Below are 21849 nucleotides of genomic sequence, written 5' to 3'. Positions count from 1 at the left end.
TGATAAACAAAGTTACAAGAGGAAAAAAATCAAATTACAAAAGAAAAAAGACATCATATGTCTTAATTACAGTCCACCCCATATTGAACGAATTCGTTCCCTAAGTTTTTCTCAATCATCGTTCTGCTGAGAGGAAGTGATGTTCAATTCAGCCGCGACCTCATCATCAACTTCCAACTTCTTGTACTGCTCGACCAAGGACTTAGTTCGCTCAATTCACTGGGAGACGTTGCGCTTTTTAGCAGCCATTCTCGCCCTGCAGTCGTCCATTTTGGCTTGAAGTTCCTTCATCTGAGCAGCCAAATTAACTATCTAAGAGTCTTCAACCATGACTTCGGAAGAGATTTCTTTCAACTCATCCTCAGCCTTGTTAATCTCCATGCGCAAAGACTCTTTCTCAGCTATGGTTCGAAGATATTGAGTACGTTTGGCCTTTAATTCAGCATTCTTAGCTAGCAAAGAAAGGACCTCGGAGTGGATAACCTTCAACGTCGCTTTAAAATCAGCAGAAAGATTGAGTGACGGAAGCGTCAATGCTTGCTCCAACTTTGCACTCAAGTGCTCAAGTTTATCCTTGTGTCTGGCGGCACTAGCCCTTCCAATATCCATATCCGAAGGATACGTACTCAAGTATCGACTCCTTGAGGAACTTCAAATCTTCCTCTGAAGAAGCAGCAGGATGATCAGATGGAGCAGGGCGAGACGTCTGGACTTACCACCAGGAAGCGAATAAGTCTTGGATAGAACGCACAATTTTGTCAGCATCCTGCAAAGAAAATTGCCAATATTAAAGATCCTCACTACAACGAACAAGATGGAAATAGGAGTGAAGCAAAGACTACCTCGTCAACAATCGTAGAAGATGGCATGCCCTCAGCCAAGCTTGCCACCAACGACTCCTCCATTCGTGAGGACTTCCCCTTATCTGAGCGAGAAGATGTTGCCACAACGGGCGGACTCACAGGAGTATTTGCAAAACTTAAGAGCAACAAATTAGGAACCAACAGCACAAGCAAAGGTAAGATATCAAAAGACTGAATTACCTTCTGCTTCAATGTTTGGGGGGTTGACGCCCTGGTAAGAAGGTGGCTCATCCATGGGTTGTGATGAGGACTCTGGAACTGAAGATGTCTCTTTAAGTGTAGCCCCCTCATCAACCGGTTTGGATGAAGTAGTCTCGGCAGAGGATGATGGAGCAGGAGCTGTCGACGTTAAAGCCTTTGAAGGAGAGGCTGAGCTTTTCTGAGAAGTCCAAAAGATCATTAGCACACAGAAAAGTTTCAAATGTGGAAAAGTATACTTGTGAGTAAACCAATTTAATTACCTTCCTCCTGACGAGAAGAGGGGCATCATCATCATCATCAACATCATCCTCCAGAATGGGATATGCTGAAGCTGGCCGTTTGCGGCTTGGGGCACTCTTGGCCGTAGTAGGCTTGGCAGGGAGAGAAGAAGATGGACGAGCAGACTGTTTAGTGCGACGAGAAGGAGAAGGACTCCGAACGGATAAAGGAGTGACCAAAACAGGAGGAGGAGAAGAAATGCTCGGTTGGTCTAATGAATGAAAGGCACGATTGGCGTCAGTCGCAAATAATCTGCGCTTCACCGACGGCCAGAGTTGCTCAAAAAGAGGGTGAATGGCGTGGCTAGAATTGAAAGGGGCTAATGAAAAATGGCTGATTAAAAGAAGATTACGAGCATCTATAGCCTCCACCTCCGCCTTATTAATGGTATAAAAACGGTCAACTAAGTTCCTTAAATAGCAAGGAGGAATAGGCCAAGTTTGGCCGAAACTAAGCTGACGAGCAAAAAATTGGGGAGCATAAATTTCTACCCCCGCCTTGGCATTGGTCCCAGTTAGAATATCATGAAATAGCTCCCTCCCGGTTAAAAACTAGATCCAAATGAGCAGGGAGGTGCTCGCGCTATCTATAGTGGAAGGGGGATGTACATAATTTGGAGTCAAAAAAGGAGAAAAAAGAAAAAAGGAAGGGATTGAATCTAAAGAGTAAAAGAATGAAAAAATGTCCCTTCTGGACATATTTATAGGAGTTAAGGGCTCCATGGCTAGCCCATAACAGTTAGCAGAAGAGCGAGAGATTGATGGAGCACCAAGCAATGGAAAATAGGATCTCAACTACAGTTGAGTAAACCAAAGAGGTCCACTGTCAGTGGGAGATGCACCATTCTTCAATTGAGGTTGAAGAGAGGCCATGCCTCTATAAAGGGCAGCCAAAAACAAAGAACATAAATTCAAAGGCCTGCCACGCGCCAATTCGTGCGCTATAGGTAAATAACTCAGGGAGGGCTTTATGCTTGGCACACACAAAACATATTTACAAAGCCAAACTAGAAGGAAGGCCACTTGCTCAGCATGGGAAGGCTCAGCGCTCGAATGATTGTGAAGGGTTTGCAGGCTTGAATAAGAATCGGTGTAGTTTTTACCAAACTTTGGGGCGCCGCCAGAAACTAAGATACCAGGAAAAATGGTATCGCCCAAAGGTGGTAGATTCACCAGGGCCCCAACATCCCTTAAAGTAATAGACATGGGGCCAAGAGGGAAAATAAAGGTGTTATACTCAGGAGACCAAAAACTCAAAGCAATCGAAAAGAGTGCTGAATCAAAAGTAGGGGGTGAATAGAGATTTCTAACAAATCAGAAATCCTAGCACTATCAAAAAGTGCCTTAGTAGGACCATGACCCACAAGGCGAGCATGCCACCTACGGAAAGCTACATCAGAGAATACCTTTTTCGCGAAGTGGAGGGCCTTGAGTGCAAGGAAACAGCTGACCCACCGCCACCTGTTCAACTACCTTTACATTGTTGAAGAAAGGACCCAAGTAGAACTCATTACGTTCAACGTCGGTGGGCGCGAGGAAACTCGGAGTTATGTATGGACGACTCAGGAGTTTCTGAAAGTCATCGAAACTAAAGGAGTCGCCAACTTGAGATTGTGAAGTAGCCATTTGAGATGGAACGGAATTTTTCAGGGTTACGTAGCAGAGAAGCAAATGATGAATAGTAAATCTTGAGAGAGACGCGAAAAATTTGAGGTGTGATTTAGTAGTGCAGTGAAATGGCGTGTTTAGGGGTTATAAGGGTTTGCAAAACGACACACCTTTTCAAGTTATAGAAGGAAACAATGATTGAAATTTTTGGGAATTTCGAATGTTGCTGGAAACATAAAGTGAATATGGCAAAATTTAATAATTATTATTAATTCTGCCATATTGGGGGGTAATTGTTGACACATAAAAATTCAGCCCAAATCGAACAGCCCAAGGAGTGAAGCCCAATTGGAGGATCCCCAAATCAGATAGCCCAAAGAACGAAGCCCAATCGAGCAAATCAAGATGAAGGCCCAAATAAGGAGGCCCAAGAACGCAGCAACGCCATCGCCCAAGTTTGCAAGTCGCCCAGAATCTGAGCGAATGGAGTGTCATACAATTGCCCAGAACTGTTACTCTATTTTCGCCCAAACCTTCAAGTCGCTCAAGGTCTTAACAAACATAAAGCGTCGTGGTTATCAAGAAGTGCAGTTATTAAAGCAACCCTATCACGTTCCACGATTCAAGGAATTCAATCGAAAGCGGTTGAACAATGAAGAGTAATGGCAGCAGTTAAAAAAAGCAGTTTTCATGACAAGTTGGCCATTACGAAGAAAGTGGGCAGTTATAGGACGATCAAGCAGTTTTTAGGGCGTTTGATCACAAAGAGATCGTCCATGAAGTATAAAAGGGAGAAAGGACATAGAAGTAAAGGACCGAATCCAAAATTCTCGAACAGAGAACATGTAATTTTCATTTCCTTAGTTTTTAGACTTAAACTCGTGTGTTTGCGCCCATTGGAGGCACGTTGTTTTTCATTTCCAATTGTAAAGTCATCGCCAATAAAAGAACACCCCTTTTTGGGACTTTGTCTCAAGAGGTTTGTCCCTTACACAATCGTCTGATCCTTTTTAATTGTTAGCGACTAACCCGCGCGAAACAAAAGGATTAAGCAAAAATTCACATTTATTGAGGTAAATTCGAATCATTTGTTTCATAAACTATTAGGTCTGCTTAGTATTATTTTTGTTCCTTGAATCATTCGAATCATTTGTTCTTCGACCGTATTTTATTTGTTACAATTTTGACGTGTTGATTTCTGTCCGTGTCCGAATCATTTATATTTTTGTAATCTGAATTATCAATAATTTACAATTTTATGGCTTGATTTGTTGAATCCGTGGATGCATTGGCCCATATTAAAATTTTTCTTCAAATTTTCATCTTTTTCTTTGTGTCCTTGTGCTTGTCTGGCTCATTCAGAATATGTTGACATATTTTATTTTTTATTTTTTTTGTCTTTTCATTCTGTTGAAAAATTGTTAAATTAGTATTGTTTTTGTATTTGTAGCTTTCTGTAAATGACTACATTTTTTATTGCTCTTGCTAGAGGTAGTTGACAAGGTACATTCAAAAGATGTTCACATGTTCTCCTAAATATCTCTAACATCATGCATGCCATTCAGATATTTTTCTGGCTGCACATGGTGTTAATGTTCACATATTCTATTTTTATTTTATTTAGCTTAAGATCTATTTTGAACTTTCAATTTTAGCTTGCATGATGTGAGTTCTATGTTCTGGTTATTGATTTAAAATAAAAGTTTGGAATTATGCTTTGCAAAAGCTTGGCCTTGGTTTCATTCAAGGAATCTTTTATGGTTTAAGTAGCAGTTGGATTTTGGTAGTTGTTCTTCGTTATATTAATTTATACCTTTTCAGTTGCTTGTCACTCTTCCATGTGGCAACACTATAAATATCCTGTGTTTCTGAAAGGATGATGGTTAACTTACTATCATTTAAATTTCATCTACTAAAGGTATGCATAAACGAATCTTTTAGTTGAATCTCTCGCTCCTTTCTACATTCCGTCCATATCTCAGTTTATGAGCTTAAATTTCACTGTCTAAGGTTTTCCATGCATATTGCTTATGCCTTAGTAGTTATAACGTCTATTATTAATAATTTATGACCTGTTTGAAATGTCATTACTTGGAAGTTGTAAAATCCATTAATTTGGTAAAATCCTTGAATAAATAGGCCATTAATTTGGTAAAATCCTCGAATAAATAGTTTTAAATTTATGATCTCATCTTCCCAAGTTGCCTAAGAATTTGAATTCAACCGTGAACATTTGTGACTTTTGATGCTTTTCATTGTTCTATGTTTTGTCGGGATTGGATTTGTCAATGTTAAAGAAAGAAATTCTTTTAGGTTTCAGAGTATATAGTGCTTTCCTTGATTTCTAGAATGTTTGAAGCTTTTTAGCTATTCAGTTCAAAATAAATTATCTCTTAAAACAATGTCTATTTTGCTTAATAAATCGGATATGATAGTATCAGTCCTTGTGCTACATGATTTGAGATATATGCTCAAATAAATGTGGGTGTATCGTATCATTATTTTTATTTATTTGTGGGTTGCTGCTTTGTTTAGTTGAAAGTTATTTTAATATCATGCTGCATTGAGGCTTCCAACTTGACTTTTATCTAGCTCAAAATTTGCATAATATAACTAAAAAGAGAAAGCACAAAGAAACTAGCTGATCTCGTCTTGCTATCAACTTGACCTTTATCTATCGAACATGTCTCTTTTCAATTAAAGACCGTGGCCATGCTATATATGTGGCAACATGTACCCATTTTTGTTATTTCTTTTTTGATAATTGGTTGCTAATTGTAAGTCATGGTTTGCAAGAGATTAATCTTGGAAGAGTGTTGAAATTTCATGTTATATAGCTTGCCATCTTTCCTTATAGAAAGCAAACACTATAAATAATCTTGTCATTTGGAAGGAAATGGTAGAAATGTACATATGTATATTTTTCACTTATTCATATTCAATAGGTTATTTCACATTGTTTACCATTATTTTTTTTTTCAGGGGTGATTGTGGTATGTATATAGTAAAATATAAAGAATTCTTGAGCATCGATTGTTCAGTAGAACGAGATCAATTGCTTCCATATGAATAGATTGAGGGAAAAGATGGTTGTCGATATTGGGTCATGCTACATGTCTATTGGGTGTCCACCCTAGTGTCCAACCCCTCACATGGAAGGGGCTCGCTTCAAATAAAATATAATTTATTCAAAGTGGGCCCACTCCATGTGAGGATGGACGCCACTTGATGAATAAGTAGCATTATCAATGGATATTTTCGCACTTGATTCTGATTTATAGGATCTTTTGATGTATTTGTATATTTGTGAATTATAAGTGTATATTGTAATTTGAAATTATAATTTTATAGTGTATGTTGAGTGCTGGGTTTTTTTGTGTTGTGAATAGTTGTTTGTTTTTTCAAGTTGATTTAGTTCATGTTACAAGGGAGATATGTTGAATTTTTTAAAAAATGTTGGTTGTTTACTCTAGGTGTTTTAGGAAAACAATTGCAGTGGTTTAAAACGACTCCAGCCATTTCATAAAAAAAAGACCATAGTCATTTATAGGTCAACTCAAGTCGTTTAAACAACTCCAATTTGTTTAGTAAAAAATGACCATAGTTGTTTATGAAATGATTGGAGTCGTTTAAGTGACTGGATTCATTTTAGGAAAAAGGCTGGAATCTTTTTAAACAACTCTTGGCTGTTTCCAATCCTTTTAAACAAAAACTCAAGTTGTTTGAAATACCTATAGTCATTTTTGATAAATTTGTTCAATTTGGTATCCGTTTCTCCAACATATTTCGTTTAAAAATGTATCGGAAGACAAACTTCATTATATACAATTTATTGTACTCTTTAAATATTGCTCAAATATATAATGTATTTGATTTTCAAGTATATGGCTTATAGACCATGTTTGATTTCTACCTATTTTGTTTTAAAATATATAGGAAGACAAATTTCGTTGTACACAATTCATCGTGTTCCACTAATAATGTTCAAGTATATCATAATTAGTTTCAAATTATCCTACTTTCAATTATTTCATTTTAAAAAAGTATAGAAAAACTAGTAAATAATGAAAAAAGAGATATAAATCTGTAAAACGACTTCAATCATTTTAAACAACTGTAGTTATTTTAAGAGAAAATGACTGCAGTCATTTAAACAGCATGGGTCATTTTTCATTCATCATTTGTTATATGAAATAAAAAAGCATGAAAAAAATGTCCAACATTCATAAAACACAAATTTGGTATGAATTATGATAAAAACTCATAACATAAAACATACGTTGTAATATATATATATACACACACACATGGGATCGTGCTCTAGTATACCGCACAATTTTTAAGTGTATGACTTACAATTGATTTCGATAAGTTAAACCATCATGTATAATGAAAGAACCAATTGAACTTCTAACCTTTTAGAATGTATTTGATTTCGACCTATTTCATTCAAAATGTATAGGAACTCAACTATACACAGTTCGAGTATATCGTATTCAATCTTAAGTATGCCTTATACAATTGATTTTGATAAGATAAAACATCATTTAAAATGAAAAACGTGACAATCAAAATTTTAACCATTTAAACCGTGTTTGATTTTAACATATTTCGTGTAAAAACGTATGGGAAGGTGAACTTCATCATCATATTACACTACACACTATTCAAATATATCGCATTCGATTTTTATGCATACGACTTATATTTTTATTTTGATAAATTAACTCATCATGTATAATGAAAGATAATATGCCAGTTAAACATCTAAACTTTCAGATTGTGTTAGATTTCAACTTATTTCATTTAGAAGGAAGTATAGAAAGATGAACATCGTTTCATACAATTCATTGTGCTTCACTGCACACAATTCAAGTACACCATATTCGATTTTTAATTACATGACTTACAATTGATTTTGAACAAGTTAAACTATCATTTTTAATGAAAGAAAATATGTCTTTCAAACTTCTAAAATTTTAAAATATGCTTGATTTCAACCTATTTCATTTAAAAATATATAGGAAGGGAAACTCATCATTGTACTCCATTACACATTGATCAAGTATATCATATCAGTATTTAAGCATACAACTTACAATTGCTTTCGATAAGTTCATGTGTAATGAAAGACGAGAGACTAATCAAATAAGGAACCTTTTAAACCCTATTTGATTTCAATCTATTTTATTTAAAAACGTATTAGAAGATGAAGTCTGTTGTATACAGTTTATTGTGCTCCATTACATATTGTTCAAGTATACCATATTCGATTTTAAGTACGTGGCTTACAATTAATTTTGAATAAGTTAAACTATTACGTATAATAAAAGGTGAGATATCATTCAAACTCAAAAGTGATAAATGAAAAACGATTACAGTTGTTTAAAATAATTGAAGTCATTTTCCTTTTAAAAAATGTTTTTGATTGTGATCTAAACAAATTTTCTATTTGTCATGAGTTGGTCGCGACCATACAAATCATAACCAGAGGCTTTTATAAAAAAAAAATCACTCTAGTCATTCTAAACGATTGCAGTCATTTTTCTCATAAAAGGACTAAAATTGTTTTAAATGACTAGAGTCGTTTTGAGAAATAAATGACTGTAGTCGTTTAAATCGACTAGAGTCGTTTTTCGTCGTTCAATTTTTCTGAAAAATGTTATAGAAATGATACTATAGTCATTTATGTAAAGGGCATTTAAGGCTTATCAACAATATAGAAAATGAAAATTTAGACATTTTAGCGTAAAAGAGGCCTTAAAACCTTATTTGGAGTAAGTTAGACCTCAAAAAGTTTTGAAGGCTTGACTTTGCCTTTTTTAAAAATCCCGCTCTTCTTTATACTTCAAGTAAAACTAGATTGAAAGAAAAAAGAAGAAGTAGAAGATTATGGATAAATTAAAGAAGAAGAAGAAAAAGAAGAGGAAAAATCTGAAATTTCATAGAATAACAGATGAAACTAACGGTTATAATTTTTATTTGAAAAATGGGTATTATGATCATTATACACTAAGAACATTTGGAATATTTCAACAATATGACAAAGATAATTTGAACATTTTAATCTAAGAAAGACCTCAAAAACATTTTTATCATAAGGTAGGCCTCAAAAAATTTCACATCCCTTGACTGGCCCGTCATAAAAATACGCCGATGGTGATGGTGTTTCCATATAACTTGGCATAATAATAATAATAATAATAATCAGAGTGAGCAACCGATAATTGTCGGTGCCTGCTCCATCTCCTCTTTCAGATTCTAATTCCATCGGTACATTTCCCTTACTTAACTTTATCGTTTTTAATTAATTGTTCTCAATGCTGTTATGTCTTTACCTGTTACGATTTTTGTTTAAATTTGTCATGATTAGATTTCTGGAGCTCTCATTTTTTTTTTTTTCTGACGGGGCAATTGTAGATCAACGGTGAAATCTGTTCGTAGAATTATTTTTTTCTTTGTTAGATCTATGTGGATTTTTCCCTTTATTTTGCTGATATCACCGTAATTACTTGCTTTGAAGTTGTTAAGTTTGCTTCTTCTCTGTTAATTCCTCATTGCTTTTTTTTTTTTTTTTTTTTTTTTTTTTTTTTTTTTTTTTTTTATTTTTTTTTTTTTTTTTTTTTTTTTTTTTTTTTTTTTTTTTGTGGAAATTGAGTAATTTCTCTCTTTTTTGGATGTATTATTATTTCTACTGTGTTTGTTCTTGTTGTTTCTCTTATTCATAAAAAGAAGGCGTTGAGTAGCCGTAGGACAAATATTTCTATTGCAATATAAGAATAGAGGACAATGTTATCATGGATTGGCCCATTTACTTTTATTTTATTTAATTGAGCTAGCCCAAGCTTTCCTTTTAGGGTTGTTGTTTAGGTCTATATATAGTTGTATCTCTGCATTTGGAAGAGAGGGATGAATATTGAAAGCTTTGGTGCAAAACCGAATTCCCCCTTTCTCTTTGCTTCTCCGTTCTTCTTCTTCTTTCAATCTCCTCTTTGCTTCTCTGTTCTTCTTCTTTGAATCTAAATTCTATGTTGTCTTCTCTTTTTATCATCATTTTCCCCTCCCTAATTTTTATTTTTCTTCTTTGAATCGGTTATCAATTAGCTGGCTTCTGCTGGTGCAAGTTCCAGCTAAGTTTTGGTTGAAGTTGAGCTCCAACCATAACAAATGGTATCATAGCAGGCAAATTTAACTGGGCATTTATTAGTTATGGATACAAGGGCCAAAGTTGTTGATGAAGATTGGAAGAAACGAGATTTGGAGATAAGGGATCTAGGCACATCCTTTAGAGCTCTTACCAGCAGATTGGAGAATAAATTGGATTCCACAAATTAAAATCTCCAGGTACTTGTTCATAGGCAAGAGATATTTGAGGGTGCTATGTTGGAATTGAATCAAAAATTTGAAAATCTAGTGACCATGATGACCCAAATGTCTTCAAATCTTAAAATGGATCAGAAAAATGAAGGAATAAAGGTGCCTAATGTTAATTTCAGTTCTGGGGGTGTGATAACTACACAATGGGCTAGTAGTAACGAGAATCATGTTCGTCCGACAGGGGAATTCAAGGGAAATAGTAGATTCACTAGAATTTATTTTTCCCAATTTGGGGGAGAACGACCCAGGGAATGGTTTAGGGAAGCTATGGAATAATTTCAACTCCATCAAATTCCTGATCAACTTAGATTGGGAGTTGCAAAGATGAACTTGAAGGAGAAGGCAGACATATGGTTTTATGGATTCATTTCCAGTCATCCTGGGGTAGACTGGAGCTTGTTTTCTGATAAGCTTTGCAGAAGGTTTTCAGAAACTATTGAAGAAGAATCCCGAAATAATGATGGTTCAAGAATTTTGTTGGATGATCATGAAAATGAGATAGAAGAATTGGTTCTAGTGGCTGATATAAGAGTGGAAACAGTGGCTGTGAGGGAGGCATCAGAGGCATTAAATGCTAAAACCGAGAGAGACAGAGATTGAGCTAGAGATAGGTGAGAGAGAGAAGTTTGAAAATGAGGAAGTAGAGCGGGTTGAGCCAATGGAATTTCAAATGGTGGAAAGCAATACAAAAGTATCTAACTCTGATGTTATAGACTGCAAAGAGAAAGGGGGGAATTAGGTTTTGCTCCAAAGCTTTCAATATTCATTTGGAAGAGATACAACTATATATAGACCTAAACAACAACCCTAAAAGTAAGGGGCTTGGGCCATTTACTTTTATTTTATTCAATTGGGCTTGTGTTATTAGTGGGCTAGCCCAAGCCCTTTACTTTTAGGGTTGTTTAGGTCTATATATAGTGAGGGATGAATATTGAAAGATTTGGTGCGAAACCGAATTCCCCCCTTTCTCCTTGCTTGTCTATTCTTCTTCGTCTTTCAATCTGAATTTTATGTTGTCCTCTTTTTATCATCATTTTCCCCACCCCAATTTCTAGTTTTCTTCTTTGAATTGGTTATCAATCAGCTGGCTTCAGCTGATGCATGTTCCAGAGAGTAATTTAGCTAAGTTTTGGTTGAAGTTGAGCTCCAACCATAACAAATGTTTGGTGAATATTGTCTTCATCATTGAACACCATATAATCACTGGAATAATACAAAATTTTGGCAATAGTAAAATTACCCACAACTAGGTGGGTTCTTTTTATATCTTAAAAAGCTCCACTCCACATTCATTTTTCTTCTCTTGGTAAATTACTTTTTATAGTTGCTCCTAGAGCCCAACTTTTTTGTTCTACAATCAATGTGGAATTTTAAGAAATTAATTGGTAAAATTAAACCAATATATATGTTTTAGGTACATAATTTCCGTTGAACCATAATTTAACAAACTCACAGATCCCAAGTCAATATGGATATGGGACATTGGGGATCAAAATGGACAGGGGTTAGTGCCTGTAAGCTTAAGGTATAGAAATATAATGGACATAAGGGAATTAGTACTATGAACTGTTTTTGCATTGTCTATGGATCCGAGGATCAGCGTTTTAGTGGAAGATTGAGTTTACTATTCCACTGGATATCAGTTGGTAATGGCACGAAAAACGCTGGAAAAAATACGTAAAAGAAGAAACCAAGTGACATTCATGAAATCCCACAAGTATGAGACTGTCTTGAATGTTTCACATAACCTGAAAGACTTCAGAAGCTTTGTCAGTTGCTTGCTGAATTAACTCCTTCAGTATATACATACATATATGTATGTATGTATATATATATACATATATATACATACATATGTGTATATACATACATACATACATACATACATACATATATATATATATGTATGTATGTATATACATATACACATATACATATATATATATATACACACATAGAGATATATATATGTACATACCAAAATAGGCCCAGGAGATAAAGAATAGAGGAATAATAGACAAATATTGAAATGAAGAGATAATTATATTGAAATATAAAAATTGATATTATAAGATTGAAATTTGAAATACAAAAAAAAAAATTGAAATTTGAAAACTTAAGAAAATTTATGAATACAAGGTTTTTCTCAAACTTTCTTGAAGTTGATTTATCTTCTGCTAAATCACACTTGGAGAAATCTTGAATTTTGATCTTCTTTTATACTTGTATTCTATAGCTCCGGACCTGAAATTTTCTTCGATTCTTGAAATAAATCTTTTCTTTATAGGACAACAATTTATGTCCAACTTTTTCTCCTGCTTTGGTTTCAATTTTTGAAAAGTATTTTGTCTCCATCTTCCCTACATTTTGAATAATTGTCTTAACTTTATTAAAGTAACTTTAATAAAGTTATTTTTTTCTTGAAAGTTGGTAAAGCTGGCAAGAACAACTTTTGAGGTGGTAGACACATCTTGAAAAGAATCTATTTTGACTTATGAGCCCAATATTTTTGAAATTCATCTAAGTAATTAGGTCCATATAGTCATTTGGTATTCTTTTGAGTTTCTTGAGTATTAATTCGTCAATATCAATTCTATAACACGCCTTTCTTATTATATGCATGGTCCGATATTGATCTAAAGTGAGAAGAATCTTCTTTGAAAGATTTTGATTTCTTTAAAACAGTTTCAGCCAAAGATGCAATTTTTTCAGAAATAATTGCTAATTCCTCTGGCGTTTGCAATGATTGAACATAGCCATAAATCTTGATTTTTCTTTGAGAAAATCTACATTTTTCTCCAAATCTTTCTTTGATATTTTTGGAATATCAATATTTCTTTGTTCTTGTTAAAAATCTACGTCAAATTTGTTCCCCACTTTTCAAAAGGCTACAAAAAATCCTGACCCATGGTTGAGAAAATCTACTTTTTTCTCCATATCTTTCTTTGATATTTTTGGAATATCAATATTTCTCTGTTCTTGTTAAAAGTATACGTCAAATTTGTTCCCCACTTTTCAAAAGCCTACAAAAAATCCTGACCTATGGAGTCACGAGCATACAACAACTATCCAAAAAGTCAAAAAAAGCTATCAAAAATATTCCTTGCTTATCAACCCTTGACTCCAATGCTTCTATTATTGTTAAGACAGATTCGTCTGACATAGGATATGGTGGAGTGTTAAACAGATTCCAAAAGAGTCTACTCAAGAATAGTTAGTTAGGTATCACAGTAGTGTGTGAACCGGCACTCAAAAGAATTTTCTCATAGAATATCGAAGCAAGATATAGAGAAAAATGTCGATTTTCTCACTAAAAAATCCAGACTAATGGCCATGTTCAATCAGTGCAAAACGTCTAAGTTCTGAAAAAATTGCATCTCTGGCCGAAACGGCTTCAAAGAAATCAAAATCTGCCAAAAGAAAATCCTTCTTAATTTGGATCGATATCAGACATGCTTATAATAATGAAGATATGTACTATGAAATTGATATTGTCGAATTAATTGATCAAGAAATACAAAAGAATACAAAATGATTATATGGATCTAGTTATTTGAAAAAATAGCAAAAATGTAGGGCACATAAGTCAAAAGAGATCATTTTCAAAATGTGCTTGCCACCTCAAAAGTTGTTCCTGTCAGGATTTACCAACTTTCAAGAAAAGATAACTTTATTAAAGTTACTTTAATAAAGTTAAAGACAATTATTCAAAAGGTAGGAAAGATGGAGACAAAGTACTTTTCAAAAGTTGAAGATAAAGTGGGAGATTGGACATAAATTATTGTTTTACAAAGAAAATATTCCTTTCAAGAATTGAAGAAAATTTCAAGTTCGAAACTCAAGAATTCAACTATAAAAGACGATCACAATTCAAGATCTCTCCAAGTTTGATTTAGTGGGAGATAAATCAGCTTCTAGAAAGTTTGAGAAAAACCTTGTATTCCTAAATTTTCAAATTTCAATCTTTTCATATCAATTTTTATATTTGAATAAAATTATCTCTTCATTTCAACATTTGTCTATTTTCTTCTATCCTCTATCTCTAGGGCCTATATATATATATACACGTGTGTGTGTGTGTATTGTATTTACAGTACCCAACTCTATTTGGTTGCCTACTAAGTTCTATGTAAAAAATGACTAAATTGATCCTACAGCAAAGATCAGATCTAACTGGCCAAAATTATGAATTGATACAATCATAGGGGGTGTCAGAAATAGTTTGTAAATAAAAATGGAAAATGAGAACTAATGTTTGGACTAAGCAAGTGGAAAATGGATTCTCAAAAAGTAGGATAGTTAAATAGGGCATGTCTTTTACTCTTTAGGATATTTCTAGTTTTATCATTGGATGCTTAACTTTTATTGACCAACTTGCTCTTCTTCTAGTTTAGAACAGTGGCATAAATATTGGCTAACTTCCTTGATATTCTTTCAACTCTGGCAATATAGATTCTTACTAAGTATCGACACGCCATTAGAGTGGAATGTCGGTGACCGACATGTATTGGACATTGACACATGTCAGATGTGCTCTGACAGCCTGTGGGAATATCCCTTTCTCGTTCGTTCCTTTTTTTTTTTTTTTCCATTTGAATTGGACATGCATTCGACTTGAGAAACCCATTTTAAAATAGTCACTTGGCAGGGGTAGTTGACAAAGGAAGAGGAGATGATGTTGGGTAATGGAAGAGGACGTGAAATTTTTAAATGATTGAGATCATGAGTAAAGTTGGCAATGGAGACATGTTACACATACACCTTAGGAAGAAAAATAAAGAAATGATTTTGATTGATTCTACTAGATTTCCCTATGTCCTTTCCATAGTTATTTGTTTTGGATTCGGTAATTTTCCATTCATCACAAGATTTATTATGCATATAAGGCATAGTGTTTTGTAATGAACAGACTATTGATTATGGAACATTGAATTGATGTTGATTTTCTCTCTCAAATTCTCTTTTCTTCTTCCTTGCTTCACGTCTTGTATTTTTTTCCCTCTTATTCTTATTCTTCTACTTCTCTTCTCTATACTCTGTTGTTCTACTTACCCTGCTGAATATCTAGAGCAAGGCCTTGCACCCAAATTGAAATTTGGACAGACATGTTAGTTAATTTAAGTATGTGAAGGCATAGCTAGTTATCAAATGGATTATCAATGGCTGTTAAATGGCAAACTGGGTCAAAATTTAGAGGATATGACTTGAGAGGCTTCTATTTTAATTGATTTTATTTCTGTTAATTAATTTTTTTTCTTTTCATTTGGCTCAAATTATTCTGTGTGGTTTTCAACCGTTTAGAAGTTCCTTCACGAATGAATGTTGGACAAATATTTGAATGTTCTCTCGGGTTAGCAGGGGGTCTACTGGATAAACATTATCGAATAACAGATTTTGATGAGTGATATGAACAGAACTCCTTTTGCAGTTCCTTACATGAGGATTCAGAAAATACCGGATCCCCATTTACATAAGCAAATTGTTGATAAAACTCCAAAATGGCATTTTCTTTTGATAAAATTTTCTCTCTCCTTATCATTCAGAAAGACGAAAAAATTTCAGGATAACTTAAATACCAAAGCTGAGTTGTTTTTTTCATAAAGAATAAAGATAACACTAATTAAAATCACGTTTTTGTGTCCTACGTTGAAAAATATGTATTGTCCTGTCTTGTCATTGTCACGTGTTTGTATCTGTGCTTCTTAGGATTGTTGTGATCTGAAATTTGTTTTTGTTGGATGCTATTTGAATTATTATTTTGATCAACTTCAGTTCAACCAGAAGTCCTTGTTTTGAATTTTTTCCCCCTTCTCTCAGTTTGAGTTTCTTTTTTTGATTCTCTAACCTTTAGCTTCTTTTGTTTGGCATTGACTGGTGATTTATGCTTCATCTTTATGTTATATTCCCCAAAACAGTCAAATTTGTACTTTTTTGTTGGACAGGATAACGAGAAATTGAAGTGTGCCTTTCTATGTTTTGTGTTGTATTTCCTAGGCAGAGTAAATGTTATGTTCATGAGCTTTTTATAAATTTAGCAGTGTCACTAAAGAGGCTATCTTTTCATGTCCTTTTCTTTTTTATATTTCAACTTTTAGATTCTATAATCTTGAATTCCATTTGTGCTGTTGTTTCATTCGGCCTCTTGCTTTAAAACATTTACTTCATATGACTTTCAGGAGGGGGAAAGGCAAAGCTTACTTTTTTTTTTATTGGTTTAAAGAAAAATAGCATAAGATAATTGTATGGCTTCCTATCTACTATTCCATTTCTTAGGCAGAGTACGTGGTGTGGGATATTGACAATCTTATTTAGATGAAGTTTTAGTTATGTATGTATAGGCCTTGCCGGCTTTCATGTAAGATTTTCATTTTATGTTATAGATTTTTAAAATCGAGAACTCCAATTATTCATGCTATTCTTCACTTTATATGACTAACGACTTTTTGATGATTTAATAGAAACAGAGACTCACTTTCATTATATAATAATAATAATAATAATAATAATAATAATATGTAAATCCAGTTTCTGAGCAGTTGACACTTGACATCGTGTTTTTGTTTCAGCGGGTGCATGACTTACTGAGATATTACAGCCTGCTTGTTGGATTAGCAAATGACTTCAGTAGGCGTAGCACCTATTTTCTGGCTTAAGGGAATCCAGCAGCCATGCAGTGGGGGTAGATACGTTGCCTGAGGAGATGAATGATATGAAAATCGGGGATGACAAGGTATGGACGTGGGAGGTGTAAAAATTGGCATTTTCTGGTTACACTTCCTTACAAGAATTCATATTTTCTTGAGCTTGACTATTCCTGGTTTGATTCATGATGTTTGATATTGTAGGAGATAGAAGCAATAGTTATTGACGGCAATGGGACTGAGCCAGGCCACATAATATTAACAAGTATTGGTGGTCGAAGTGGCCAGCCAAAGAAGGTAATTTTCTTTAGCTTCTATTCTCGTTTTTAGCTACCCCTAAATCTGTCAGCTTATGAGAATTTGTCATTTCTGTTTCTTCTTAAACAATGATTATTGCACCAGCAAGTCGCAACAAAAGCAATATTCAATACAAGATCGTAACTTCCAATTATCTTAGAGAAGGGAAAAGATATACCTCAAAGTCGGAGTGATGAGGACATCTAGTTTGGACTATTTAGTTAGTATTTAATTTGGGCTTGTATTATGTTTTGGGCTTGTCCAAGCCTTTTATTTTACTTTTGGGCTTGTATCATGTATTGGGCTGGCCCAAGCCCTGTTATGCTTTGTATTGTATAAAAGTATGCAGCTTTCTATGCAAGGGAGACAGATTTGATGGAAATGAATTGAACATTGAGTGTTGCAGAAATCTCCCTTTTCCCCCTTCTCTTCTCTTCTCTTCTCTTCTCTCCTCCTCTCCTTCTTCTCTAGCTGTTTCTTTACTGCATGTGTTCTGCTTCTTCTGCTGCTTTCTTCAACTTTTACAGATTTTGAACTTCTCAACCTTTGCTACATCACAGAGGTACCTGTTTGAAAAAAATTACAGCGCTCCAAAAAACCTAGTCTTCCAGCCAATTCTTCTGTAAAACTAGCTCTGGAGTGTTCGCACCTTTGTGGAACGATGTTCCAAATATTTATAGGGTCCAAGCTATGCAATTAGTGGAGTTTATATGGGGATTATTAACAGAAAAATTCTGCCCTAAACCTCCTCCAGAACACTGGCTGAATTTCTGCACACCAAGTTTGAATTAGTTTGTCAAAATTCTGGTTCAAATAAAAAGATAGCCTCCAAGTCAATTTCTTGTGAGGCTAGCCAAGTGCAAGTTGTTATCTTAGGATTTATGGCTGGTATATATGTATGAAATAATCCACGTGCTTTCGCAACCTTCATGAGAAAAGGGTAGCGGATAGGTCAATTAACAAAGTGAAAACTTCTTAGAAGAAGTTGTTCATTAAAATATAGCTTGGCTTCTCAATCATTCTGTTCTCACAAAGAAGTTCAATTAGGTGGCTGGATTTTCTTGTTTCTCTCTTTTTTAGGAAAATGAGGGGACCATTGTGTTTTGGGAATTTAGCATTGGCTAGTTTCCTCTTGTGATATGTTCCCACGTGCTAAAATTCCATCTAAACATGGTTTATTTTGTATCCAAAATAGGAATATCTATCGCCAACAACCTAACCTAATTTAGGGGGTGTTTGAGCCACGTTATTTTGATAATAATGCATTATTGAATAATGTATTGATGAGAAGTGTGTGGTTAAAAAATAAGGAAAAGTTTTTTATCTGCGTGTAATATTATTTTTTTGAAGAATGTATGGTTGAAATGATGTTAAATTACTGTTTAAAAATGTATTTTTTTGAAATAATATGGCTCAACAGATAGGAATATCTAAAACCGGTTAAATTAGAATAAATATATTCTCATTTCTCATTAAGATTATCTTGGTTCTCTTTTGAGGTCTGGATGATTTTATTCATGCATCCAAATTAATATTAACAGAGACCCAATAAAATCCACATCTTGCAATTTTTGAGTGACTACTAGTAGTAGTTTGATTGGGAATTCTAGAACCCATAGGAAAATTCAAGCTCCAAGAAAATGTCACAGTACCTACGAAAATAATTCTATTGCTATTCATGAATGTCCTATTAATTAGATATTCATTCTCCTAAAGAAATACGAATGACTTTACAATCGTGTACAAATTATAAAAGCAGTGTAACTTTATCGTGTACTTGACATAAATCATTACGAGTTGTCTTGCTGAACAATTTAGATTACATCTTGATGTTGCAGCCTTTTTCAAGTTATTAATCACAACCGTGTGTTCACATAGACCTATTTATATTTAAAATTCAATCCAACTGCAATAAAAGTAATATTAAATTCTAGTCTCCTTTCATTAAAATTACTCTGCATAGGATTTTAATGATCACAACTCTCAAATTCGCTTCAGAGGAATCATGTCTATTCAAGAGATATCACGGTGTCTATATTGAGAATATATGGTCCTAATATCATAGACTTATTGTCCAAGATATCGAAGTATTGCCCATTAGTAAGGTCTCGATTGTAGTTTTTTTTTTTTTTTTTAATTCTAGAATAGAGTGCGGACGAGTCCAGAAATTATCTTTCATCGATAATTTAACACAATAATCTTATTATATTTCATTGACAATAATCTTGTTGAATATTTGGACCCCTATAAGTTAAGATTCATTCAATGAGAATCATTTATTTCATAGAAAGTTTGGCAATATCCTTGCATAGGGTGACCAACAGAATACTTTGACATAATGCCTGCCGTTTCAGGTGCTCTTGCGAGGAACCGTTGAATGAGAAAAGATTAAAAAGAGTTGGAATGGAATCTAAAGAGATCGTCGTTGACCTCTCTTCAACTACAAGATCATGAGAGACCCTGTCTTTTGACGGGCAACTTCTGTATAAAATCTTTGGCGGATTGTTCCACTCGGTCATTGCTAACCCGACTATAACCCATTCTTTTAGACTTCTTCCTCTTTACCATGCTTGTGATGATTCCTCATCTTAATCTGGCATCGGTTGTTGCCAAATGTTGATTTAACATAGTATGAATTACACGAAAGTTGCTCCTTCAGAGTAGTGTGGTCTTGTCAATCACTCCAATGATTTGAGTCTATTATTCTCTCAAGATTAAGTTTGTTCACAATATGGTAACTCGAATGAAACCCATCCTAGGAAGTATTTTATAGAAATATTATCTCATTGGGTTCCATTCAACGTAACCCGTGTGATGGAACACACTAGTATGTCAAACCTAAATTCCCATTTTAGTTGCCAGGACAAGTCACCCCGTCCTATGGAGGTCGAGCGAGTTGCCCTAGCTCACCACCAACTTTGAAAAAATACTCTCAAGTCTAAGATGTTTTACATCTTGTGTTATGAGCCAATTCTTCATGCACTTATTATCTATAATGGGAACTTGTTGGGCGAATTCTCATATCAACAGCATAACAAAATACATGCATAGAATGCATATAAAGAATATGAAACTTCATTGAAATTTCAGTTCATTACACACTGGGATGACAAATTCTTAACAACCGTGTCCATTTACCAAATGCTACTCTTGGTTTCTATGAGCACACTCCTATTTAGAGCCTTGGGATTGCTTAGAGGATGCAACTTCAGAATTCAAAAGAGAGGTAAGTTCTTCTGTTGCTTTAACTTGGATTTTTTGATAGTATTGGCGTATGCATTTATTATACTTACTCAAAGGACAATCACAAATATCATTGTTTGATCTTCATTATCCAGGCAAAATGCTTAGAGACGGGATAAACAGTTGCAATAAAGAAAGTTCTTCAAGATAAGAGGTATAAGAACCGAGAATTACAAACCATGCGTCTTCTTGACCACCCAAATGTTGTGTCCTTGAAGCATTGCTTCTTCTCTACTACTGAAAAGGATGAACTATATCTTAACCTTGTACTCGAATATGTCCCTGAAACTCTTCATCGTGTAATCAAACACTATAATATGCTGAACCAAAGGATGCTACTGATATATGTAAAGCTGTACACTTACCAGGTAATTTGTTGATCCTAGCTGTGCCTGCTGCTTGTCCCATGTTCGTAGTCTTGAAAACAAAATTTGGATGCCAAATAATTTTCTGTCTTCTCTTACAAACAGCTTTTATATTCACATTTTAATTCACTGTCAATTGTGATGAAACTTCCTTGTCCTAAATCTTATTCAAGTTTTTTATTAAGTAGAATCTTATGTTTATGTTCTTCATGATAATTGGTTAGTAAACTTCAAAATTGTAAATGTCCTTGACAAAATCAACTTGTAGGTGGATCAACTTTCATAGTTTGTTCTTTGAATGAGAAGTTTGAGGGCATTTGTCATACTTTTCTGCCTGAGTAGTTGTATATATTTGAGCTCTTTTCTAAGGTTAATAGTTTTAGAGAACATAAATATTTCTATTTGGCAGATTTTCAGAGCTTTATCATATATCGTGGTATTGGAGAGTGCCACAGGGACATCAAGCCTCAAAATTTGTTGGTACAATTTATATTAGTTTGCATGGTTCTATATTTTTTCTGTTTTGCATTTTTTATTTCTACATTCTACATAGGTAGAACTTGCCTAAAAACGCTTGTATTGTTAGATATCTTTAATATGCTTTATGCTAATGGGGTTCAAAACAATGATATGTACATGTATGCTATTCTATTTCTTATTAATCCCACTGCTCACTATTCAAATAGGAAAATGGGCATTTGATGTAACTTTTCATTTTTTCCTTACTAACTGATACCCAATAATTTTTGTTGGTCAGTCATGTACATCGCAACAAATAAGAAAATTTTGTTGTAAGGGAATAATTATTTCAGCTGGATGTCCTGAAAGGGAAAAAGAACCATTCACTAATGGTCAGAGAGATTACATAAAGTTTATAAGTTGGTGCAAGATAAGATTAATCTACACGTAACGAAGAGCTACTTGTCCACTGCAGTTCCTCTGTATTTATTATTATTATTATTATTATTATTATTAT

The 21849-nt window shown here is 34.1% G+C and overlaps 1 pseudogene; it reads left to right on the top strand.

Annotated features, from left to right (window-relative positions):
- The first annotated feature begins 16895 nt into the window (after positions 1 to 16895).
- Positions 16896 to 21790, top strand: LOC111411769 (annotated as a pseudogene).
- Positions 21791 to 21849: the final 59 nt, after the last annotated feature.

Source organism: Olea europaea, chromosome 16, assembly GCF_002742605.1.
Source record: "Olea europaea var. sylvestris chromosome 16, O_europaea_v1, whole genome shotgun sequence".
Lineage (NCBI taxonomy): Eukaryota > Viridiplantae > Streptophyta > Magnoliopsida > Lamiales > Oleaceae > Olea > Olea europaea.
The sequence above is the reverse complement of the archived record's forward strand: the minus strand, read 5'-3'. Positions and strand labels throughout refer to the sequence as shown.